This window comes from Nansenia antarctica (assembly GCF_963989245.1).
Source record: "Nansenia antarctica genome assembly, chromosome: 4".
Classification (NCBI taxonomy): Eukaryota; Metazoa; Chordata; class Actinopteri; order Argentiniformes; family Microstomatidae; genus Nansenia; species Nansenia antarctica.
Window position 1 is genome coordinate 61792775 of NC_137689.1, and position 27585 is coordinate 61820359.

The 27585-nt window shown below is 46.7% G+C and overlaps 1 pseudogene across 1 annotated transcript in view; it reads right to left on the reverse strand.

Moving 5' to 3' along the window:
• Positions 1–27585, reverse strand: part of LOC308156214 (3',5'-cyclic-AMP phosphodiesterase 4D-like) — a 190207-nt pseudogene that overhangs the window by 150154 nt on the left and 12468 nt on the right. The window contains exons 2-7 of the transcript in view: positions 15057–15237; positions 14349–14479; positions 14141–14244; positions 12569–12751; positions 12253–12438; positions 5871–6154 (exon numbers count right to left, since the gene is read on the reverse strand). The product of the transcript in view is annotated as a 3',5'-cyclic-AMP phosphodiesterase 4D-like (transcript). The remainder of the gene's footprint in view (positions 1–5870; positions 6155–12252; positions 12439–12568; positions 12752–14140; positions 14245–14348; positions 14480–15056; positions 15238–27585) is intronic.

The window sequence follows — 27585 nt, forward strand, 5'->3', positions numbered from 1 at the left end:
CATACAGACTGTATCATATAGATTGACTATCATAGTCTATATGGGGCCTATATGATACAGTCAGTCTATATAATACAGTCAGCCTATATGATAGTCTAATACAGTCAGCCTATATGATAGTCTATATAATACAGTCAGTCTATACGATAGTCTATATGATAGTCAGTCTATATGATAGTCTATATGATACAGTCAGTGTATATGATACAGTCAGTCTTTAGGATACAGTCAATATGATAGTCATTCTATATGGTACAGTCTATATGATACAGTCAGCCTACGATACAGTCAGTATGTATGATAGTCAGTCTATATGATACAGTCTATAAACAGTCTATATGATACAGTTAGTCTATGATTCAGTCAGTCTGTATGGTAGTGGAGGTTCTGTCTTATACAGACAGAGGTAGATGTTTCATTATACTGAATGAATTGTATAACATCTCTTCCTTCCCAAGATAGCTATACATTATTAATGAGCTAAGCTTAGGGGCAGTGCTGACATAATACATAGATACACACACACACACACACACACACACACACACACACACACACAAACACACACACACATTGTACAATTAGCCTTCTTTGCCCTTGAACAATTTATTGAATTCCCAAAAGCATTTGTCGATTTTTTTAATGCATGGTTTTCTAATTTCCAACCTGCCCGCCCTTCATCCACACACCCTGTGACCCTCAACCCGCCCGCCCCGTGATTGATATAACCACAGGACTTGTGGGTTAACAGCCAACTTGTGCATCACTAATGCACGCACGCGCGCACACACACACACACACACACACACACACACACACACACACACACACAGTGAAAGTAAAAACTGTGATAGAGCTGTGATCTATGTTGGGTAATCCCTGATTGATCTACAGTATGGATGCACACATATCTGCCTTTGCTCATTAAACAGCCAGAGTGAATAGACTCCACCAGAGGGTTCAATGACACCACAGTGTCAATCCTACAACTCAGCTCATGAGTCATGATGACACTGGCCAAAACGTAGGAGACCAAAAACATTTAGGCTGTTTATGATTCTCATACACTCTTTGAAGAAAAGGGTTCCAAAAGGCTTCTTCGGCTGTCCCTGTGGAAGAACAATGGGTTAGGATGGGAACAATGGGTTAGGATGGGATTCTCCCAGAGGGACAGCCCAAGAATGTGTTTTGGTTCTATTTAGAACTTTTTGAGTGTGTGTGACACCTAATGGACTTTAATGAATCATACTCATCCTAAAGGAACACATGCCGTATGTGAACAAATGAAACCAAAGAATGGTGTCTCAACATGGCAGTTATGTAGGTTGACCACAGAGAGACAGACAGGGATGACCACAGAGAGACAGACAGGGATGACCACAGAGAGACAGACACAGAGGATCACAGAGAGACAGACAGGATTGACCACAGAGAGACAGACAGGAATGACCACAGAGAGACAGACAGGGATGACAACAGAGAGACAGGGACGACCACAGAGAGACATGGATGACCACAGAGAGACAGACAGGGATGACCACAGAGAGACAGACAGGAATGACCACAGAGAGACAGACAGGAATGACCACAGAGAGACAGACAGGGATGACCACAGAGAGACAGATAGGGATGACCACAGAGAGACATGGATGACCACAGAGAGACAGACAGGAATGACCACAGAGAGACAGACAGGGATGACCACAGAGAGACAGACAGGGATGACCACAGAGAGACAGATAGGGATGACCACAAAGAGACAGGAATGACCAACACTGCTTGGATGAGAAGCCTGTTTTGTTCACTGCAAAATGAGTGCCAACATTTTCACTGCGTAAATATGGGAAGCCTAGCATTTTCACATTCGATTTAATTGCTTTATTATTACATATCATAGATCATTATTCATAGAGAAGCTGACTGTCACCAAGCAGTTGGCCACGTCAAGATACGCCTACGTTAAAAAAGGCTAGCTCTCACGTATCAGCATGGCCAGTTCATCTGTGCTTAACCAGTCAGTGATTTTCCTAGGCAGAAAGACGGGGCCCAAACACACTGCCCAGGAGGGGGTCTTGGGGTTGGGGGAAGGGGGGGGGGTTTAAAGGAACACCAGCGGGTGAACATTGATTGGGAGCTGTGGGGGGTCGTCAGATTTCTCATCATCCCTTCTCTAAATGTAACCACTGTTAAAAAGGACAGAGAGGAAGAGAGAGAGAGAGAGAGAGAGAGAGAGAGAGAGAGAGAGTGTGTGTGTGTGTGTGGGGGGGGGGTTTCAACACACGCACACACGCACGCACGCACACAAGCAACTCTCAACCTTTTGAGATGAAGCTGCAGTGTCAAAGCGATACACACTACTCACATCTCTCCACCTCTCTTTATGAGGAATGAGGGAGTAACTGGCTTGAGTGAGTCATAGGTCACCAGATTCGTGCATGGAAACGCTATCAATTTCGTGGCAAAGGTTTCCCGCTCTCCATGTACGCCTAGTTTAGAAAAGTGCACAAGATAACTGCTGTCCATGTGAATTTCTCACATGTTATCTCAGGCAAACAGCTCACGAAGAACTCGATGTCTTGGTTACAAGAGCCTTCCTAGTGCCAAGCTGCAAGACCGGAATGAAAGGGCGACTCGGTGACCCAAAGGTAGTTCAAACCGAGATCCTGATGGGCCAGACTGGGTTTGTGATTCCTCCTGTCCGCCTTGCCTCTTTAGCACATCCATCTCAGATGATGAGACTGATCTGGGGTCAGGGAGAGATGGAGAGATCAGGAGGAGAGGGATGGAGACAGAGAGGGGGGTGAAAGATCAGGAGAAGAGTGATGGAGGGTGATGGTGTGAGACGGAAATGTCAAATTGTCTCTGTCTGATACCTTCAGTTGCCACAAACGCGCGTGCACGCATGCACAAAGGTGCACATGAATGCGCACACACACACACACACACACACACACACACACACACACACACACACACACACACTAGGGCTGCACGATTTGGGGAAAATATCTAATTGCGATTTTTCTGACAGATATTGCGATTGCGATTTAATTTGCAATAAAAAAAAAAAAATGTTTATGTTTATTGTAAAGTGCGGTCATATCTCCAGCTAGGAAGGTCGGATCAACGTGCAGTTTGTTTGTACTGTACGTGTTCAGGGGACTTAGGAGCACAAATTGGCTCCCGTCTCTAGCACCCCCACAGCCCGAGCTACGAGTGAAAGAACTAAACTTACATGAAACTTCTGTTGGGTTGCTTTAAAGTCAAGCTTCAGTTTAAGATTCACCGTGTAATAGATTTAAAACATGTGATGGAGCATTACTAACCTGACTCAGATGGTTTGTTTCACACAACCATCTAGGAAAGCTTCATTGGAAGCTGTTTGGAAAAGGGCAGGCACTTTCAAAAAGACTTGAAAGGTGATTGGATGAATCTGTCTATCAGCTTCTATCATGGGCTAATTTCAGAGAACATTACCACATGATACCATCAAACTATTAACTGCTCTAATTCTAATGCAAGGATGAGAACTTAAAAGATATGAATTGGAACAACATATTTATTTATGTGTTTTTTTAAACAGCTGCCATTTTGTTCCTCTCAACAAGTCTTAGACACAACTTCCAAGTCATTGACTACATTTTCATGCACACCATATTCTGATTAAGGTCAATATTCTGGTTAATGTAATATTCAGAATAAGATGTAATATGCGCAGTAGCAACTGGAATATTCCGTTTACATGTTAATTGGCAAAAGAACCTCTGGCCACATGGAGCCGCGTATTCAGGTACACTGGGCATGCGCGTACAGGTAGACCCAGAAAATGTTTCAAATATAATTGAGACAGTACCGTAAAATAATAGAAATTCATACATTTTCTTTCATTCGGTAGTATTGTCAACTCCCGATTTCTCCTCTCCACTTACATTACATCTACATCCAAGATATGGCATGTATATGTTATTCATCTGTGTAAATGTAGGTTGTATAAAAAGAGCTGATGCATAATAAACGTTATGATAATTGTTAAAGTGCCTCTTGCTAAGATGTTTCTAAGACGATAAATAATATCACAGCACTGGTTTATCAAGTGTAATGTGGCTTGCTATGCTCTCCCTAACAACAACAAAACACAGGATTCCCTGCGAATCGAGCATGCGCAGACGTAACTGAATATTCCGAAAAGGTTCATTTTCCCCATGTCACAATATTCCGATTCAAACAGGCATATGCCAGGGGTCTTAATCAGAATATTCTCCAATCAGAATATGGCCTTAATCGGGTTCTGCACGTGTTTACATGACTCTTACCCTACCGGTCGTTTACAAATTCAAGCCTTCGTGAACCCTTTTGCATACGGCGTAACAGACGCAAACGACTCCAAAACACTAGGTTGCTTAACGTTAGACTGGGCTACGGGACTTTCACTTAACTCTCAGTTTCTGACCATACATAGAGCTGCCTGTGGTGCTGATACAGATATGTGGTGTTGCCTCCGGATGTAGCGACTGTTCCACAACAGGTCGTGCACAACACCTGCACACGCACGCACACACGCACACACGCACGCACGCACGCACACACACACACACACACACACACAGGGGCGGCAGGTAGTCTAGAGGTTAGAGAGGCCGGCCAGCAATTGGTAGGTTACTGGTTCGATCCCCACCCCAGGAGGGAGCCGAATGTGAGCTGGTTAGGGTTGCTGGCATAATATCTAAGGTACCTACCGCTGTTGCACCCTTGAGCAATGCACTTAGCCCCTAATCGATCTATTTATTGAACTAATTACCCTGAGCTCTGAACTCCCTGTGTATGTCTGTGTTGTGTTGTGTGCAATATATAACAGGGTGCAATATATAACTAACAATCTGATTGTATGGCAAATTGATCATTTGACACATACACAAACACACAGACACCAACAGCATTGACAATCTCTTGACTGAGACCCTAAGCAACCATGAAAGGCAACCATTGCTGCTACCATCACTGAGGACTTGGCCGGTGGTAGTTGCCTGAAGGGAACCGTAGGGATCATCACAAAGGCTTCAACCTGCTGTCCCTAGAAAGACAAGCATGAAAAGCAGCTGTAGCTAGGGAACTGAAGTGGTGTAAAAGTCTAGTCTGGGAACAAAGACTCAACAGGTCGCTACGTGGGAACACTGAACGATGGCTACAAGTGAAGGTCTATTTGATGCTAAAGAAAATGTAGTTTTGGACATGGAGTTATTTTACATCAATAACCAGTCATAAATGTGTGCATAGATGACTCACTCGTAGACATCATCATGGCCAGACAAAAACATGATAATCAAACGTCACCAGCATGTGCATGGTTTATTTCATTCTCTCTCCTGGAGAAAAATAACTTGACCATTCAGAGACGTCTGAAGATCTTTTGTTGTCATCTAAATAGACTGCAGATTGCTGATGCAATAGCTTTTTCCTCTGCATTGTACTTGTCCCTGATTGTCCAACATAATGATTTCCTAAACATATATGTACACGCAGCTATACATACTATACTCATATACATATATGTTATGATATTATATATTATAATCTATTATATTATTATAATATATATTATAATAATCTATTATATTATTATAATATAGTATATCATAATTATTATATTATTAAATATGACGTATATTATACTCAGCCAGAGTCTCTTTCTCAGTACAGCAGTCTCTCTCTCTCTCTCTCTCTCTCTCTCTCTCTCTCTCTCTCTCTCTCTCTCTCTCTCTCTCTCTCTCTCTCTCTCTCTCTCTCTCTCTCTCTCTCTCTTCTCCCCTCTCTCCTTCACACACACACCACACCTCTCTATAGGAGACCATTTTACCCCCCCCCCCACTGACCTGCTAGTGTCCGCGGAGGTGATGGCGATGAGGGGAGGGGTCCTGAGGGCGAGGGTGGTGGGCCGGGGGATCTGCTCCGTGTCAGGCCTCTGGGACAAGTAGTGCTGCTCCGCCTGGCGGAAGGCCAGCGGGGGCAGCTGGAGCGTCCTGCAAGAGAGCCTTCGCACTTGGAGGGGCTCCAGCTCCAAGCTGTGACCCAGCTCCATGTCTGGGCCCGTGTCTGGCTCTGGCTCTGGGGAGGGAGGGGGAGACACTGAGTCTTGGACGGGGTCATCAAACACCTGCTGGGGACCAGAAAGAGAGAGAGAGAGAGAAGGGAGTGGGGTAGAGTGTGTGTGTGTGTGTGTGTGTGTGTGTGTGTGTGTGTGTGTGTGTGTGCATGGAGGGGGGGGGGGGGGGTTAGAGAGAGAGAGAGAGAGAGAGAGAGAGAGAGAGAGAGAGAGAGAGAGAGAAAGAGCAGAGGATCAATGGTTGTGTAAGCTATGCTAGCTGTGTAAGCCAATAGTCACCTTCATGAAAATATAAACACAGTTGTTTCTGATCAACATCTGAATTCTGATTAGGATCAATAGGATACAGAAGGAGAGAGATGGATGGTTAATATGGACAGATGTCCCTGTTCTTAACTGTTCTGAATTGAACCCAATATTCAGCACTGATAGACAGTGTAATATCTGTTTACCACTCAGTAACATTTCACAATGGTAAAAGCAACGTTTCTATTTTCTTTGCCAAGCAGAGGTGCTGCTGTAATAAGGCACATTTCTGCCACTCTTGGGGAACACGTCAGTTCAGAATACAAATGATTTTGCATTGTTAAAGCAACCAGCACATTGATTCACAAGGCTCTCTTCAGGGGAGTATAAATGGAGCTGTCCGTGCTGAAATAGCATCATAGCACAGTCTGCAAATGATTATGTTCTGGGGGATTCTGACCAGTCCAATCATGTTACTGTAGATCAGCCATTACATCAAGTCAGGAAGAAGAGATGGATACAGGAAGTATTCAGACAGGAGGTATTCAGACAGGGGCGAAGTCTCATCAGTGAAAGTCTGAATATGGTGGTGGAACAATATGATAACCAGGGGAGGCTGGGGGAAGTAGACATCGGAGGACAGGGGAGGCTGGTGGAGGTAAATATCATAGGACAGCCTCTCCTTGAATCAAAACATGAGAGACTACAACATGGAGCTGGTGTTTTTAATCATACACAGCAGCACAGAAGTATAAAATGAGTACGGAGAGCTAACAAACGCTCTGCTGTCGAGGTTCAGGTTTGAGCTGTCATTAATTTCCTCCAAGGCCGTGCCACCCACCAGGGTTTAAATGTAATCTAAGTCGTGATGCTCTGCCTATGTTGGCTATTATATGTCACCTTAATGGAAAGGCTAAACTGGGGCCTCAGAGGTTGGCTGTGCCTGGAATATTACTATATGATTGACCCGCATTTAATTGGACTTCAACTGGAAAATGTGCGTTTTAAAACAAACACTGTCGCTTCTCATTAGAGACATACACCTGTGTCTAATCATGTAGATGTACTATTCTGCTGATTCTGCTTTAGTGTACGCTATATTTTGTGATTACATTTTATGTTCTCTGTCTAGGGACTGCATATGGAAATTAGCTATGGGGTTAAATCTAAAGCAATGTGTGTGCACTAACAAGACCATCTACAGTCCAGTCATACCTCCGGGCTCTGAATACACGTCATCTATAGGACCGAGAGAGAGAAAGAGAGAGAGAGAGAGATTCCAGTCACTACCATACCTCCGGGCTCTGAATACACATCATCCATAGGACAGAGAGAGAGAGAGAGATAGAGACAGGGGGAGAGACAGAGAGAAATAAAGAGTGGGAGAGAGATGGAAGAGAGAGAGAGAGAGAAAGAGAGAGAGAGAGACAGAGAGAGAGAGAGACAGAGAGAGAGCGGGAAATAGAGTCACACATGGAACACTGTTTACCTCTGAACGTTACCAGTTGATGTGGGAAATCATCTACCTGCTTGGATGATTCTGGTTACCTCAGAGACATATAAGCAGTGACATCAGAGATACATATATATATATACGTATATATATGTGTGTGTATATACTGTATGTATGAGATTGCCGTGTGAGACATACAAACAGCATGACCACCACCATGACCACCGATCACCTCAGAGACATATAAGCAGAGATATATATACATATGCTATACATATAGATAGATATAGATATAGATACTGTATATATATATGAGATTGCCATGTGTGTAGATGAACAGATTACAGTGGAGACTGAATAATCGGAGACAGCCTGTAGGATCAGTGGCTCTAGTAGTTATGAGAAGGTTAAACGTTATTCCTGATGGATGAGTATAAATAGAACACAGCATGTCCATTCACACACAGACACACACATGTGCACACACACACACACACACACACACAAACACACACACACACACACACACATGCTCGCACACACACGCATACACACACTATCACAAGCAAAATCGACCACCTGGCTCAGTACAGCCAGCACGATAACCTCGCTCTCAACGCCGATGAGACCAAGCAGCTGGTGGAGCTTAGGGCCTAAGTTCTTTCAGAGGCACAACCGAGAGCATCCTGACAAGATGCATCACTGCCTGGTATAGGAATTGCACTGCCCAAAATCGCAAAATGCTGCAAGAGGTAGTGCGGACAGAATCAGCTAATGTGCTTCCCTCCATCCAGGACACCTACAAGGGCCGGTGTGTCAGAAAGGTTCTCAGGATTATCAGGGAGTAGGGACCCCAGCCACCCCAATCAGAAACTGTTCGAGCTACTGCTGCCATCAGGGAAACACTACCTGGCTCCTGGAGAAATGCACTGGAAGAAAACAAAATACTGTCTCCCCCAAACCAACCCCACGCACACTACAAAAATAATATATATTAACATAATATTATGACTACTTGCACACTACCTGATTACTTGACTACTGCATTTCATCTTATTGTACTTTGCACAGCATTTTGCACTATAGAATCCACTGTAGTACGACTGGTTACTACCATCACTTTATCACTTTATTATTTTATTATCGTGGTGTTATGTATTAACAACATTAGGACTCACCGGGAGAGTTAAGCATGCGCAGTTGTCGATACTTGAATATGTTTACTGTTGTGGCCTAACGGCAAGTTGATATCGTTAATTAAAAAGAAAGCTTAAACCTACGCCTGGTTTGTTATACCATAAAGCAACAAACACAACAATTATTACTTATTTTACTTATTTACTTTATTATTATGCGATTTTGTAACTTGATGCTGCAATGCCAATGTTGAGGAACCATGTAATAATTTCACTCGTGTATTTGTACATTGGGGTGTAATAAAAGCGATTCTGATTCTGACAAAGGGACTGGCTGTCAATTGAAATGCCTGGCACTCTACAGGGCTTTAATGCAAGGTAAATGAACAAAAACCCTATCTGTTCCATTATGAAGAGAGATAATTCGTAGCCACTTACTGATCATTGTGAGGGGCCATCCTGTCGGGCTGTAGTCTGGCTTATTACCATCACACACACACACACACACACACACACACACACAAAAGAGAGAGAGAGAGAACGAGAACATTGGCTGGCCGATCACAGTAAAGTGATAATGACGTTAAACTTGTGTACTGCAATCAGGGGGCATTAACAGTAACATCAAGCTGTACCCAGAGTACTTGTGATGAGACGAGCCTACCACACTATTGTATCCGCCTGACATCTTGTGTTCTTCAGCTGTTTTGAGTTAACATTATACTTTTTTACTTCACTTTAGTCATTTCTTGAGGGGAAAAAAGCTTATATTCTGACTCCCTGCTGCTGACAGGAAATCTGATCTCTCGGTCCACTGACGTGTAGTTCATAGGGAGCTCAGGGGTTTCTCTAGCCTGGCATCTTGAAAGGGTTCCTAAACCCTTTGACGTCAAAATATGCTGTTTGATGGAATATTTGCAAACGCTGTGAAACTACATGACTGGCTATGTGCCATCAATCAGTGTGTGTGTGTGTGTGTGTGTGTGTGTGTGTGTGTGTGTGTGTGTGTGTGTGTGTGTGTGTGTGTGTGTGTGCGTGCTTGTTTGTGTTTGTGCATGTGTGTGTCACGAGATGAAAATGGGACTAATCAGGGGAGGTTCGCGGGAAATGTTTATGGGCACAGCTGCCCTGGGTTTTGTGATTGACTGCACTAATGAGCGGATTGGCTGCTGCGCCCTTTAAAAACCCTGGACTTTAGAAGAGAAGGAAGGGAGACATGGGGGTCGTATTGTCGTGAGTGGACACATACTGTTTCGTATCTGACAAACCGATATTGCAGTTAGTGGAGTGCCTGTGTGGCGGATTGACTGCCTGGTCGAGTGGTGGCTGCCGACGGCGGACTACTCGGTGAAGCCGAGCCGACGGTGGTTGCTGACGGGGGACTAGCCGAGCCGAGGACCAGGACTAGCCGAGCCGACGGTGGTTGCTGGCGGGGGGGACTCTACTGGGAAATCGCTGGGGAAAATCACTCTACTGCCGAGTCGCTCTGGATACCAGTGAGCTTGGGGATTCTCGGAGGCGGAGCCCCGCCGACGTCACGACGACAGGCCTCGTTTCAACCTCAGGCAAATAGAGACTCTTTGTTTATTTCTTTGGTTTGATTTTTGTAGGGTAGCGTTGAGGAGGAGAGCCTACCCCACGCACCTGAACTCTGTTGTCTGTCATGTGCGCCTTCCCCCAAACCCTCATTTTAAAGTAGTTAATTTATATGGATTTTAGCAATGTGTAATAGGAAATTTGTAATAAAGATGATTGTTTTCATACGCTCGTCTTGGTCTTCTGTGTGAGGGTGTGTGTTGGAGAATTACATATTCTGTGCCGGGAAGGTTTAGGGGTGTTCACTCTAAACTGTGACATCTCTTTTGGCGTTTGTCGGCAGGATTCTCCTAACACACATTCCTACACAAGTGATCATGGATGAAGAGAATAGAACAGAACAGCCAGCAGGGAGCTCTAGTTCAGTAGGGATGAGCTTACCCCAGTAACTATGCCATGGTTTATGTGTTCACCCTGGGTCCCCAAGTTTACTGGTGAGGGAGAAGTTAGGTTTGGGGAATGGCAGGCACAGATGGAGGCAATACTGAGGGCCCAAGGATTAACAGAAAGACAGCAGGTGGACTTTATCATGAGTGCACTGGATGGCCGCGCTAACAGGGAAGCCCTGTTGGGTAGTGATGGCCAGAGGGCGTCCCCTGCTGCTTTGTGGACGGTATTACAGGAACGGTTTGGGGCCCTTACCCCGGCAGCTGAGGCCCGGTCCCGCTTTTTCAACTGTGTCCAGAGGGGAGACGAGTCCGTGCCGGAGTACCTCCTCCGATCTCGGGAGCTGTTCTCCCGGTGGCGAAGGGCAGAGCCAGATGGATCGGCTAAGAATGAATCCACCCTACAGGACCAGTTCATTAGGAACCTAAAAGAGGGTGAGGTAAAGAGAGAGCTCATGACGTTGGTACGGCGTCAGCCGGGGGCAACTTTTCGGGAAGTGAGTGCGGAGGCTGAGGCATTGGACAAAGGGGGGAGGTCCCGGGACTGTCAGACCTGTCGTGTTGTTGTTCCCCCTACAGCTGCTGCTCCAACGGTTGTCGATTTGGAGAGATGGAAGGAGACCATGCGGGCTGAGCTAAGGCAAGAGATGAAGGAACAGTTGACCGCACTGACGGAGACCTTAGTGAGAGAAGTCAGACAAACCACCATCAGCTCCGAGGCCCTTCCCCCACCGAGACCTGGGCCAAGAGGAGAGGTAATTAGAGGACAGTATCACCCTGCTCCCAATAATAGGAGGCCGTTCCAATGGGACCGACAGGGCAGGCCAATCTGCCTACAGTGTGGACAGCCAGGCCACATCCAACGTTATTGTTCCACCCAGAGAGATGTACCTTTAAACCAGGAACCCCGGCTACTGTAGGGCGAGCAGTCGGGGATGCGGGCAGCCAAGGAGAGAGCCCTAAGAAGTCTGCAGTGGTGGGGACATGTCCCCGGGTGGAAGTGGAGGTGAGCGGAGTAAAAATACCATGCATGTTGGACACTGGATCACAAGTAACCATGTTTAGTCACAGTTTTTTTCAGAAATGGCTTGGCCCTGTACCAATGCAGGAGTCCTCCAACCTAAACTGGCTCACCCTGAAGGCGGCGAATGGTTTGAACATCCCCTACATAGGCTATGCCGTAGTAGATTTCACCGTGGGAGGGTTACGGGTTCTGGAGAAGGGTATAGTCATTGTTAAAGACGAATGTCTGGGTGCAGACCAAGGTATCCTGGGTATGAATGTGATAGCCCACTGTTGGAAGGAGTTGTTTCAGGGGGCGTCTCAAGGGGTCACAGGGTTCAACTCCACCTTAAGTGGAGAGGCTAGGAGGGAGTGGCAGAAGGCCTTTGCGGTCTGCAGGCGGGTCGTCCAGACCCACGAGCCCGAAGTGACGACCGGCACCGCCCGCCTGATGAAGAGGGACGAGAACCGGGTTCCCGCCAGCTGTGAGAAGCTCTTATGGGCCAGGGTGGTGTGGTGCTGCCCTTCAAAAGATTATCTTGCCTTAGTAGAGGACTGTGGCAAGGGGGCAGAGTGGCAGATTGCTCGGTCTGTAGTGAGAGTACAGGGAGGGCGGCTCCCATTGCGGCTGTTGAACCTGCAACCCTACGCCCTGGAACTGCCTGGACGCTGCCCACTGGCCACAGTGACCCCCCTCGACCCCTCCCAGGTCTGTGGGGAGAGAGACCTGGTGTTGCGTAAACAGAGGCCCGGGGAGGTCGAGGTCGATGTCCAGACTGTCCAGCTGAAACCAGGAGGGCACCCCCCAGTAAAACTTCCGTCCGTAGAGGGCCTGACTCCAGGACAACAGAAACTAGAGGGGCTTTTATCCCAGTGGACCAGTGTGTTCGCAACCAATGATGAGGACTACGGCAGCACGGATGCTGTCCTGCACCATATCCCTACCGGGACTGCCCCACCAAGTCGTGAACGATACCGGCCTGTCCCTCCAACCCTGTACCCGGAGCTCCGACAACTGCTGGCTGGGATGTTGAGCTCAGGAGTCGTCTCAGAGAGTTCGAGCCCCTGGGCTGCCCCTATTGTCCTGGTGAAGAAAAAGGATGGGACCTGGAGGTTCTGTGTCGACTACCGCCGGCTAAATACAGTTACCCACAAGGATGCCTTCCCGCTCCCCCGTATCGAGGAGTCCCTGACGAGCCTAAAGCAGGCAGCATGGTATTCTACTCTCGACCTCGCCTCCGGGTATTGGCAAGTGAAGGTTGACCCCCAGGACAGGGAAAAGACGGCGTTCACGACACCCCTTGGCCTCTTCGAGTTCTCCCGAATGCCGTTCGGGCTTTGTAATGCCCCGGCCACCTTTCAGAGACTTATGCAGAAGTGCCTAGGAGACAAGGTACATGACTTCCTCTTAATCTATCTAGATGATGTTATTATCTATTCCCCTGACTTTGACTGTCACTTACAGCATCTGGAGCAGGTGTTCCAGCGGCTCGCCAAGTATGGATTAAAATTACAGCCCTCGAAATGCAAATTCCTCCAGAAGGAGGTGGCCTACCTGGGACACGTGGTGAGTGAAGCTGGAGTTGCCACTGACCCTGAAAAGATAGCTGCCGTTCGCGACTGGCCTCGGCCAGAGACAACCACCCAGGTACGCTCCTTCCTTGGTTTTGCGGGTTATTACAGACGTTTTATCTCTTCCTTCTCTAAGATCGCCTGCCCACTCCATGGCTTACTGACTGGCACTGCGACTCTGGGAAAGAAGGGGCGTCCCGTGGTATGGACACCAGAGTGCCAGAGAGCGTTCGAGCAGCTGAAGGCCGCCCTCCTGAGTGCCCCGATCCTAGCATATGCGGACTTCACCAAGCCATTCATCCTGTATACCGACGCTAGCTTTGATGGCTTGGGGGCGGTACTATCCCAAGTCCAGGGTGGCCAAGAGAGGGTCATCGCCTATGCTAGCCGCAGCTTGTCTCCCCCAGAGAGAAATGACCAGAACTATAGCTCTTTCAAGCTAGAACTATTAGCACTGAAGTGGGCTATGACTGACAAGTTTCGGGACTATCTATGGGGAGCTGATGTTACAGTCTATACAGATAATAACCCACTGGTACACCTAGACACTGCAAGGCTAGGGGCAGTCGAACAGCGATGGGTGGCCCAATTGGCCTGCTACCAGTTTGAAGTAAAGTACCGCCCCGGCCGCTCTAATCAAAATGCTGACCTTCTCTCCCGACTCCCTAGGACTGAGGGGCAGGTGTGTCTGAGCCAGGAAGCTGGGTGTGAGATAGGACCACGGCCGGAACGGGTTGTTGAGGGAGGGCCTGACTGGAGACAGATCCAACAGGGGGACCCACACCTCCAAGTCTTGTCCGAGAGGCTCAGTCAGGGCAAGCTGCCTGTCGGCAGGGCCCGGGACGGTGTTCCCCAACAGGAGAGGCGGTGGTGGAGGGAATGGGACAGATTAGCCCTGCGGGATGGAGTCATTGGCCGGAGGGTGCGGGACACGGTCGAGGACACCTGGAGGTGGCAGATCCTGGTGCCCAGCTCGGCGACGCACGACCTATGGGAGAAGTACCACACCTCTTTAGGTCACTTGAGTGCTGGTCGGATTGAAGCAGCCCTAAGGCGGGGTTTCTATTGGCCCCGATTGGGGGAGGATGTGCGACATTGGATAATGGAGTGTCCTCAGTGTGTACAGAGGAAACCTGGGCCAGAGGTAAGGGCACCTTTGGTGCCGATCACCACCAGTTATCCCCTAGAAATCGTGGCCATCGATTATCTCTCTTTGGGTCGACCCGGTGATACCTACCCGTATTTGCTTGTCATGACTGATCTTTTTTCCAGATATGGGTGGGCAGTCCCGACAAAAGATCAGACAGCTGAGACCACAGTGAAGGCCCTCTGGACAGCGGTGGTGCAGCATTGGGGATGCCCCGAGAAAATTCTGAGTGATCGGGGGGCTGCATTTGAGTCGGCGATCGTGGCCCAGTTCTGTGAGTTATATGGGTGTAAGAAGATCCGCACTACCCCTTACAGACCCCAGGGCAATGGGGCCTGCGAACGTTTCAACCAGACATTACTGTCTCTCCTGGGGTCCCTGGGGGAGGACCAACAAAGGCGATGGCCTGATCACCTACCCATGTTGCTCCAAGCGTATAATAACACAGAGCACAGTAGCACTGGGCTCACCCCGTTCTTTGTCATGTGTGGCAGGCATGCCCGTCTCCCTGTTGATGTCATTGTAGGTGCAGAGGCCCCGAGGCCACGGATGGACCTGGATGGATGGGTCCGGCACCACCATGACCAACTTCGCCGGGCCTACAGCCAGGTCGAGGCAAGGACCCAGCACCAACAGGAGCGGGACAAACGACGGTATGACAGACGAGCCAAGGACGTTCCATTGGTGGCTGGGGAGCGAGTGCTCCTGAGGAACTTTCGCCGGCGTGATCAGGGTAAGCTGGCCCCTCGATGGCAACCCAACCCTTTTGTTGTTTTAGGACCACTCCAGTCTGGACTGCCTGTCCTCCGTATCCGACCAGAGGGAGGAGGACCTGTTCGGACCATCCACCGGAACCACCTGAGGCCCTGCCCCTACCCAGCCGCCCAGCGGACCCCGGCTGCCGTGCTGCCCAGCCAAGACCCAACCGACAGTGTGCTCCCCAACCAGGTCCCCAAACCGGACTGGCGTAACTACACCTGGTACCCTGTCCGTGTTCCCATGGCTCTTTCAGCTGCCCTGCCTGCTGCTCCCATAGGAGGTCAGGATGGTAGAGGTGAGGAGATTGTACCCCTAGCTGAGGAGGGGGGTGGACGTGAGGTTGCACCTCTGGCCGGGGAGGGGGAAGGACTGGGTAGGCCCAGAAGGCTGAATCGACAGCCTCCACTTAGATATCGGGAGGCGCTTAGCTCCTAATAGTCGGGACGACTATGGATAACGGGGGGGTGAGTGTCACGAGATGAAAATGGGACTAATCAGGGGAGGTTCGCGGGAAATGTTTATGGGCACAGCTGCCCTGGGTTTTGTGATTGACTGCACTAATGAGCGGATTGGCTGCTGCGCCCTTTAAAAACCCTGGACTTTAGAAGAGAAGGAAGGGAGACATGGGGGTCGTATTGTCGTGAGTGGACACATACTGTTTCGTATCTGACAAACCGATATTGCAGTTAGTGGAGTGCCTGTGTGGCGGATTGACTGCCTGGTCGAGTGGTGGCTGCCGACGGCGGACTACTCGGTGAAGCCGAGCCGACGGTGGTTGCTGACGGGGGACTAGCCGAGCCGAGGACCAGGACTAGCCGAGCCGACGGTGGTTGCTGGCGGGGGGGACTCTACTGGGAAATCGCTGGGGAAAATCACTCTACTGCCGAGTCGCTCTGGATACCAGTGAGCTTGGGGATTCTCGGAGGCGGAGCCCCGCCGACGTCACGACGACAGGCCTCGTTTCAACCTCAGGCAAATAGAGACTCTTTGTTTATTTCTTTGGTTTGATTTTTGTAGGGTAGCGTTGAGGAGGAGAGCCTACCCCACGCACCTGAACTCTGTTGTCTGTCATGTGCGCCTTCCCCCAAACCCTCATTTTAAAGTAGTTAATTTATATGGATTTTAGCAATGTGTAATAGGAAATTTGTAATAAAGATGATTGTTTTCATACGCTCGTCTTGGTCTTCTGTGTGAGGGTGTGTGTTGGAGAATTACATATTCTGTGCCGGGAAGGTTTAGGGGTGTTCACTCTAAACTGTGACATGTGCCCCACAACAACAACCCTACAGACAACAACAACCCTACAGACAACAACAACAACAACAACAACCCTATAGACAACAGTCAGAATATACTAATAATAACACAGCCTCACGCAGCCTCACAATACCACAGGGGAGGCTGGTGGAGGTCAAAATCGGAGGGCTGGGCTCATTGTAATGTATGGAACGGAATAAGGAAGTGTTTTACACCATTCTTCATTCCATTCCATGCATTAAAATGAGCCTGCCCTATTGGAATCTCCATATGAATCTCCATTCTCTTTGACCCCTGTTGTGTTACTGTATTCAGACTGAGGTTATAAGCTTCAATAAGAAGCTTGCGTCGCCTTTGTCTGTCTCAGGACCACACACACACACACACACACAGATACAGACACACACAGACATACACGCACACACACACACGCACATACACACACACACGCCCCCCCACACACACATATACACACACACACCCACCCACACACACACAGCACTAGACCTCCCGATCCAGACACATCAGTTTGATGAGGTTCCTCTTTCCCCTCAGGCATTGCTTATTCAATGCTAACAAACCCACTCTTCCCAGACCAGAGCATCGCTTAATGAAATTCCTGAAATCTAAATCTATCAGCCATGAGGGGTCATTTGACCCTGTGAGTAAACATTGTTTTTATATCTTTGCACTCGATCAAATTTCAGGACCCTCCTTTCATGGCTTTTCCTAGATATGTGCGTTCTACCACCCAGTATCGTTACATTTTCAAGGATAAGCTAATATAAAGCTATTTTGCAGTTTTTCTGTGTAGGAAGCAGGCTAATTTACAAGCAGCCAACTAGTGTGTAAATAGCAGCTTTGCATTGTAAAGAGGCGGAGCGGCTCTTTTAATAGGTAAAAAAGGCACGGCTGTTCCAGTGTTAAATGATCTGATCTGCCCTGTCAGGTGACTGCTATTTCCTCTACATTTACAATTACTAAGACCTTTATGCTCGTATACGCTTACAATTACATGGGGGCTCGAGGGTGGCAATGCCACAAATCAGCCTCTCCAAATCCCCCCCCATAATAATGTAAATTACCCCCACCCTCCATTATCATCATTAGACACCCCCAAGAGCCAGTACATAATTGTGACCTTGCCTGATCATCTGAAATCATGCTTTTCAAATTGCTCTTTTTTTTGGTTTTACTCTTTTGATGACTATTTGAAGCTGTGAATTGATCTAATAATTGGATTTTCCCCCTCACAATGCCAATCTATAAAGACCATGTGTGAATGATGTCTAATTTCTTTTTTTAGTGTGTTATTGTTGTAACTTGTTTGTAATATAGGGTGGGTATGTCTTATATATCTGTAATTTGTTTTGTGATGTATGTGTGTCTGTGACATTTGTGACTTGTTTAAAATCTAATTTTCCTTGGATGCTCTCTTGGACCAGGTTTCTCTTGAAAATAACATTTTAATCACTAACATAACTAATACAATATTATAGATAAATTAATATATAAATTAGGGCTGGGACTTTAACGCGATTAATTAATTACAGAAAAAATAACGCATTCACCTTTTTTTTAACTTAATCAAGTCTCGAACTCGCAACCTTTGGGACTCCAGCCGGCTGCCTTAACCACTGCGCCAACCAGACCGCTGTGATAACAGCAATGCAAGTTGATAGACATACCTATTCATTTTATTTTATACACTTTTTAATTTATGTATCCATCGATCTATCACACTTTCAAAATATCTATCTATCGATCGATCACACTTTCAAATTATCTATCTATCACACAGTCAAACTATCTATCTATCTCGTGTGAAGTGGGAACTAATATTTCCTAAAAGACACATGAGGAACTGTCGTTCGGGGTTTAGTTTCCGCCTGTGAGCCTTTTTTGACGCCCGTCTTACTATAGCCTGTGTTTTAGCCTGGTCGTGTTTTAGCCTATATCTGACTCAGAAGGAGCTCAACCAAGCAGCGAATTATTTGAGCCACATTGATGGAACCGAACGCAAGCTAACATTATCGAGGCTTAGAACTTTATCGAGCTTCGTGGAATAGCCCCCAGAAGTAGTAGGCTTAGAGGTATCCTTAGACCAATGGAGCTCTGGACGTCACGTGACTCGAGTCACGAAACTTTGTTTACGGCGCCATATTGGCAGAATAGAAAACAATGGATGCACCAGCGCTACCAGGTTTGTTCAGAAGGATTGGTTGCATAGCAAACTGTGCAAACTGTGACACTTTAAATAACGTGAAAAAATACTATTGTGCAATATGACAACCCTAGTTGACTATCTGTGCAGTATAGTACCGTGGATTGTGTACATAGCCTTTATTTATGTAAACCAGCTCCTTACCTTCTTGTGATTTTATTCTTTTTCTAAAAGTGTTTTTTTTCCCCTTTCCTAACACCAGGGGAGCCACCCCTCCTAAATTTCGTTGTTTGGTACCTGTACTGTAGCAATGACAATAAAGTCCATTCATTCATTCATTCATTCAAGCAGCAAACTATTTGAGCCACATTGATGCAAGCTGAAATTAGCGGCCCGGATCTGATTTAAACCTGGATCGGATTTAATCAGCGTTGTAGGAACAGGGCCCTGTTGGTCGGTGTAGCTAAAATAAACAGGATTTTGTTGCTTTAAACGTATGTATATGTCTATTCATTGATTCACTCGTATACCAAATCCATTTGAATTGAAAACTGTTGCTTCTTGTATCAAATATTGATGTGCGATTCATTTTGATTAATTAATTACAACGCCTCTAATTAATTAGATTTTTAAAAATATCGCGTCCCACCTCTACAATAAATACAATTACTTTTTACTCTCTATAGCAATCAAAAACATAACTCTTAACTGTGTCAAAGGTGTTCATTAAGTCGTTATCTTGAGACAACCAGTCATTATATGTTTGATTGCTTTTGAAATCCCTCAAACTTTAAATTGCTTTGACACAATTAATGACACCAAACCAACTCTGCATGCAGAATAGTAATTGTCACAATGATTATGCAAAGATGTCACTCAGCATACTCAGTACACACACACACACACACACACACACACACACACACACACACACACACACACACGCACACAAACCCCAATGCCCCAGATCTCCTAACAAGGCACAGTCAGATCTCAGTGACTGTGGTTCAAACCCCAATTCCCCAGATCTCCTAACCAGGCAGTTGTGGCTAATTCACGTCTCCTTCTTCCCATTTAGCCACTGAGGTTAAGGTGAAAGTTCCCTACACACACTCCTGAGAAAGCATGCACAGAGACGCAGTTTATCCAAAATTAAAGTAATTTATTAAACGAAACTCTGGTTGACCTTTCCAAAATAACAAATCAAATTCAAATTCAAAATAAATACAAAACAGGCATTTTCTATTGAGGTAATTCCGATCCAGTTTCATACAGGTAATTCCAATATAGAGCCAATGATATGTATTCAATGTGTTACCTTGTGCGATCACCTTGTGCGATACGTCATGTACCTTGTGCGGTTAGAAAATAATAAGCTCCACCATAACCTAACAAACACACATTTCACTCACTTATATAAAGACATCCTACCAGGTGCAATCACTCACAGTAATTAGGTCAGTATCAGGTAGGTGACCAATCGCTATATCGTATATAATACATGGGACATAATCAAAAAAGTAAACAAAACATTTAATATAAACATATTTCATAATATTCAACACATAATGTAAACACAAAATATCTCATTAATTGATCTTCTCAATCAAACCCTTAAAAACGTAATATGGCTCCAACAGTCCAACCCTAAACTTAAGATGTGGGGATTCTGTTGTCATTATTGATCTAATTTAGGAACAGCAGATGAGGTAGAGCAGCTGAGCAAGCTGTGCAAGGTTAACAACCTGCTGCTGAACCAGTCAAAGACCCAGGAAATCATCGTGGACTTCAGGAGGAAAAAATCTGAGGTCCAGCCCCTGCTCGTCGACGGAGGGAGCGTGAAGAGAGTCTCAACCCTCCGATTCCTGGGGGTGCACATACAGGATGACCTGTCCTGGAAGAACAACACAGCAGCCATCATCAAGAAGGCACAACAGCGGCTCTTCTTCCTGAGAGTCCTCAGGAAAGACCACATCGGACAGGAGATGCTGGTGGCCTTCTACCGCTGCGCAGTGGAGAGCATCCTCACCTACTGCATCTGCATCTGGTTCTCCAGCTGCACAGCCGCAGAGAGGAATGCGCTACAGAGAGTCGTGAGATCGGCCCAGAAGATCACCGGCGCCCCCCTCCCCTCTCTGGAAGAGCTGTACAACACACGCTGCCTCAGGAAGGCCTCCAAGATCTCCAGAGACCCATCCCACCCTGGGTACGAACACTTTGCTCGGCTGCCCTCGAACAGGCGGTTCAGGACCATGTTCGCAAGGACAAACAGACTGAAGCTCAGCTTCTACCCCAGGGCCATTCAGGCCCTGAACACAGCAAAGACCTAGGTTCTAGGCCCTGGACAATCTAGACAAATTGATGGCAGCTACTAGATTGAAATCAAGTGTAATACTGAAACACAAATGTGTACATTTCAAACCTGCAAACTGCGACACTTTAAATGAATGTGCAATAACACTATGTGCAATATGACAACCCTAGGGTACATAAGGTTCAGAGAATAGGAAATGTTAGAATAGGTATAGCATAGCATAGAGTACAGCACAGTGTTTTTATTGTATAGTATAGTATAGTGGATAGTGTACATAGCCTTTATTTATGTAAACCAGCTCCTTTCCCTTCTTGTTTTTTAGTTTTTTTTCCTAGCACCAGGGGAGCCCCCCCTCCCAAATTCCGTTGTTTGGTACCTGTACTATATCAATGACAATAAAGACCATTCATTCATTCATTCATTCATTCAGCAGTACTACTGAATTCCTAAAAACGTCTCTCTATTATAATTGAAAATATAACGCCTGTTTAGCTTGGGGCGTTTGGTTTGAGAAGGGAATTGTTTGGCCTCTCTGTCAGCAAATGAGCCACTGTAGTGACGTCACTGCTGGATATTAATAGTTGCGACCCCGTAGGTCGGATGGAATCGTGATGGAGTCAGGGCAAATACATTCGTCATGGTCACTAAAAAAGAGCCATGATTACAATAAGAGCTCCCACAATCCTAACCTCCCAACCTTTAGTAATATCACAGTTTGTGTGTCTGTGTTTGCTTTGTACTATATATCTGGACACATGTCTAGAGGACTCCCTAGAGGAATGTGTTGGAAAAGCTAAGACATAACAACAGTACTCTCAAGATAATACTAAGAGGACATAAACAGAGAGAGAGAGAGGAGAGAGAGAGAGAGAGAGAGAGAGAGAGAGAGAGAGAGAGAGAGAGAGAGAGAGACAGAGACAGAGAGTAACTGAGAAAAGAAGGGATGGATGGGAGAGACAGAGAGATGTAAAAAGACACAAAAGAAAAGGAGGACATCGACATACAGCAGGGGAGGCTGGTGGAGGCAGAAATCAGAGACCGTGCTCATTGTTATGCATGGAATGAAATGCATGAAACCGTGTCTCACTTGTGGCGCGTCCTCCAACTTCTACATCCACCAGCCTCCATTGACATAAACACTGAAAAGATACTTAAAATGCACTTATTTTCATGAAAATGGTGTACTCTCCTACTTCAGGCTGTTCACTCAATTGCAGTGTTAGGCTGGGGGAGATATCACCAGTGTTAGGCCGGGGGAGATATCACCAGAAATGTATGACCACCTTCCTAAGACTGTACCAGGGGAGGCTTATGGAGGTAGAAATCGAAGGACGGGCTCATTATAACACTTGGAACGGATTGAACGGAAACGGGATGAGGAACGGTATCAAACATCAACCGTTCTTCATTCTATTCGGTGCATTATGATGAGCCCATCCTAGCACCTCCATGAGGGACACGTGAAGGGCCCACCCTAACAGATGTGTGTGTGATGTCACAGCTCCTGTGCGTTGCTAAGTGAACAGTAACAGTGGTTATCCTTTATGAACACTGGTCAAGGAGCTAATTGGTTCCTGAGGTGGTGGCCATTTTGTAATGGCTCATTAGATAGCAGGGCCCAACGCAGTCTGTAGACATAATGTCTGCATAATGGCAATGTGCTTCTATTGATTTAACAACCAATTACTGCAGAGAAAAACCTCCTTGGCTGTTTTATAGTAGGAGAGATTGGCTCTGATATAAATCATGGTTTGTTGTAAACATTCTTATCAGTTTGCTTTACTGCCAGAGAGCCATTTACTATACTGTGTGTGTGTGTGTGTGTGTGTGTGTGTGTGTGTGTGTGTGTGTGTGTGTGTGTGTGTGTGTGTGAGAGTGTGTGTGTGTGTGTGTGTGTGTGTGTGTGTGTGTGTGTGTGAGTGTGAGTGTGTGTGTGTGTGTGTGTGTGTGTGTGTGTGTGTGTGTATGCGTGCGTGTGTGTGTGTGTGTGCGGATGCGTGTATAATATACTCTATACTGTAATCCATCGGGAGCTAATGACTCTTCTGTTTTGTTCAGTAAAAAGAGAAAAAAGCAACGAAGCAAGATCAATCATTCCAAAGACTGGAGTAAAAATTTAACTTTAACTGCCAATTAAAACCGTTTCAAACCATTTTTATGAACTGCTTAATTGAATCGCCAATTCTTTGAAACTATAAGCCGGGAATCATACAATGAACTGTAGCCTGTAAAATGCACCCAAGCTGTGAAATGTAGCCAAACCCATGTACTGCACTACCACAGCCGGGTGGGGCTGGTGGAGGTAGAAACCAGGCTTGGCTGCATTTCACCCTGCAGATGTCTAGATGTGTGTTTGATACCATTCCTCATTCCATTCCAAGCATTACAACGAGCCTGTCGTCTGATTTCTCCATCCAGCAGCCTCTTGCACCTCAGTCAGACTTAACTGGTGCTCCCTGGGTGTGTGTGGAGGCAGAGAGAGAGGCAGTTCTCTCTAATTGTAACTCCCAGCTAGGTGACATTTATCAGTTCAGATATGGGTCATACTTTCTTACAGGAAATGCCAGAAGGGTTGTTACATTTACATTTTTGGCATTTAGCAGACGCCTTCACCCAAAGCGACTTATAACAAACACATTTGTCTAAGTAAGTCAATCATCTATCCATCAGTCATCGTAAGAAAGAGTAATTTATGCTAGGGCCAGAGGCCATTAGCAGTCATAATGCTAGAAGAAGGAAGAATTATGTTGTTGTTTTTAAATGTATTTACAGTAGAGAAACTGTACAGGGGGGTAGAGCGGATGAAGAGGTCTTAGGAGAGACACTTAAGGTGTAGCCTGAAGAGATGGGTCTTCAGTCTACGGCGAGAGAGGTAGTTACTCCACAGTCCTGACAGCAGTGGGAAACTTGTTCCATCAGCGGGGCGCCAGGACAGTGAAAAGGGTTAGGGTTTGGGGGCTGACCATTGCTTGCAAGTAGGGAAGGGACTGTTCCTTTTGCCACCCGGTAGGTGACCACCAAGGTCTTGAATCTGATGCGAGCTGCTACTGGAAGCCAGTGAAAGGTGCGAAAGACTTACATTTTTTCTCTTTTGTTCTTTTTCTTTTTGTGCACTCTCTCTCTCTCTCTCTCTCTCTTTTTCTCTCTCTGTCTCTCTCTGCACAGGTGTCTGTGTGTGTGTGTGTGTGTGTGTGTGTGTGTGTGTGTGTGTGTGTGTGTGAGTGTGTGTGTGTGTGTGTGTGTGTGTGTGAGTGTGCGTGCGTGCGTGCGTGCGTGCGTGCGTGCGTGCGTGCGTGCGTGCGTGTGGGTGGGTGTGTGAGGGTGTGGGTGTGGGTGTGTGGGTGTGTGTATGTGTGCGTGTGCATGTGTGTGTGTGTTTGTGTTGTGGGTGTGTGTGGGTGTGTGTGTGTGTGTGTGTCCAGCTCTGGCTCCAGCTCAGCTCTGGCTCCTCAGGTTGACACCTGTTGTGATTGGCTGGACCTGATCCAATTACCACCAGGCTTCTCAGACACTTCCTATTCAGCTGACTGTCACACTGTCAACCCTGAAGTCACCTGCTATGGCACCCACCCCACCCTCCCACCCCGTCGCCCCCCCCCCCCCCCCACACACACACAGAAAGCCAATGACACACATACAAACACAGAAACAGTTATTCCAACAGGGACACACACACACCCTGAGTCACATTGTAGCAGCAATGACACTCAAACACACACACACACACACACTGACTCGTACTGTACAAATAGTGACACACACGCATACACACACATCCATGCCATCCCCACAACAGCAAAGTGCCCCAGATTGGATGTGATCCTGACATAACAAACAATGAGACAACAGAGAGACAGATGGAGTCAGTCAGTCCTTTATCGTATGACTCAAGTGTCACAATACGCTTTATTATCTCTGTCTTCATCCCATTCTGACTATCTGACAACAGACTCATCCCATACACTCAGAAAAGACGTTCTGGTTACTAGCAAAACAGGGTTCTTCATTTGTCCCTGTAGTAGCAGAACCCTTTGAAGAACCCTTTCGGGTTCCATGTAGAACCCTTTCCGCAGAGGGTTCTAAATGGAACCAAAATGGTTCTTCAAAGGTTTCCCCTACAGGAACACCTTTTTTTTTTTTTTTAAGTTCTCAAAGGCATCCTGTCCTTGTCTCTTATCCTTCCACAGACTCTCACAGAAAAGATGGGGGGAACTCATAGCGTTAGGCCTTCATGTCAGACCACCACCACCTTAGATCTATGGATAATGCAGTTCTACTTCCTCTCTGAACAGGATGTTTACAGTATGATAATGTCCTTTCATCATCCTGCTCACTTCTCTTATTGCAACTCTGAGGGATATACATCTCTGAGTTTCATTCAATTACACCCTCCATCCTCTCATCTAATTTAATCTAACTATCATCAGCCTCCTCTGAGCCATCCCTCCCCCTGTGTGTGTGTGTGTGTGTGTGTGTGTGTGTGTGTGTGTGTGTGTGTGTGTGTGTGTGTGTGTGTGTGTGTGTGTGTGTGTGTGCGTGCGTGCGTGCGTGCGTGCGTGCGTGCGTGCGTGCGAGTGCGTGCGTGTAGGAGAGGGCGTGCAGACATCTAATTGACAGGCAGATGCTAGGCAACATGTTGCCACAGTGTGAGAAGGGCTAGAATAGCCCCTAATACTCTGCAGGGTCAGAGAGGAGAGTGTTACCCTTCACCGCTAGCAGGGGAGGCGGAGGAGGTAGAGATCGGAGGACGGCCTCATTGTCATGCATGGGATGGAATGAGGATTAGTATCACACAGGTGGTTCTATCTCTCCTGACCTCTACTTTACTGTATGGGGGGGAGTGGGGAGGGGGGAATCGGGGGAGGTCAGTCTAAATGTCCTTTTCATCTGGATATGCAGCATCGCCTGCAATAGAGAGATAATGACAGCTGAAAAAATATTAAACTAAAACCGAAACTGACAGCTCCAGAATTAGAGCTCAGGCCGTTCAATCTAAATCTGAATCCAGACCACACGTGTTTGATACCCTTCCTCATCCCGTTCCATGCATTGCAATGAGCCCTCCCGGTGGATGCGATACAATAAAGCCAGTAGTTGCAACACACCGTATCAATAGAAGCAATCCTCTACAGACTTCCAAAGCCAATTATCAACCAGTGCGTCAAGGCTAGACATGAGCATCGAATCCCCTGAAAATGTTACATTTGAAGGTTTTGTAACAATATAGTATGCATTAGTGTCTTAATTGGTAAGCACTTTAAGCCATCGCATATTGAACGCACGCACTGCCTTCTCCTCTGGGTGTCTTGTGTCCTAGTTTAGTGGCTTACGAAATACCCTGATGTGATGGTGGTGTGTGTGTGTGTGTGTGTGTGTGTGTGTGTGTTTGTGTGAGTGTGTGTGTGTGTGTGTGTGTGTGTGTGTAGGCAGGGCCAATGAGTGAGATGCTGGCACCCCCTGTCACACATGGGTCTCTCTCTCCCTCTCTCTCTTTATCTCTCTGTCTCTCTCTCTCTCTCTCTCTCTCAGTCATGGAGACGGCTTTGGGAGGATTGTGGATGGATGTGGATAGATACTCTAGTCTAAAGTATCCGTGACCTTTTAAGGGACGGCCAGTCTCTTGAGTATCAACCTGAAGTGCAGAACGTTCACATGTGTCATGTTGACACCGGACATGCCATGGAATGTTCCATGGCATCATGGAGGGAAGTGAAGTGACACATGTGTACTACTCACACTCTCTCCCCTGTCCCCTCTGGAGTGGTCCGTCTTGATCATCCTGTGAGCTGCAGACACGTCCACACTCCACAACCTCCTCCAAAGCCCTGCGGAGGGAGAGAGGGTGGGTAGGAGGAATGGAGGGAGGGGGGATGGGAGGGGTGGGAGGGAGGTGGGAGGGAGGAAGAGAGAGAGAGAGAGAGAGAGAGAGAGAGAGAGAGAGAGAGAGAGAGAGAGAGAGAGAGAGAGGGAAGGAGGCATATGAAGACAAATGTACTGTACATCACAGTCACACCTGCTGCCTAATTTCCAACAACCGAACCAGTGGAAAAGTCTTGTATAAAAGCCCTGTATAAAAGCCTTGTATAAAAGCCTTGTATAAAAGCCTTGTATAAAAGCCTTGTATAAGCCTTGTATAAGCCTTGTATAAAAGCCTTGTATAAAAGCCTTGTATAAGCCTTGTATAAAAGCCTTGTATAAGCCTTGTATAAGCCTTGTATAAAAGCCTTGTATAAAAGCCTTGTATAAAAGCCCTGTATAAAAGCCTTGTATAAGCCTTGTATAAGCCTTGTATAAAAGCCTTGTATAAAAGCCTTGTATAAAAGCCTTGTATAAAAGCCTTGTATAAAAGCCTTGTATTTAGACCCAGGTGTGCTTGCTCCATACAGGCAGCCGCAAAGCCCGGCTTCATTGGAGACCCAGGTTAATTTTCCGCCTCGGTCACACATCCTCCCT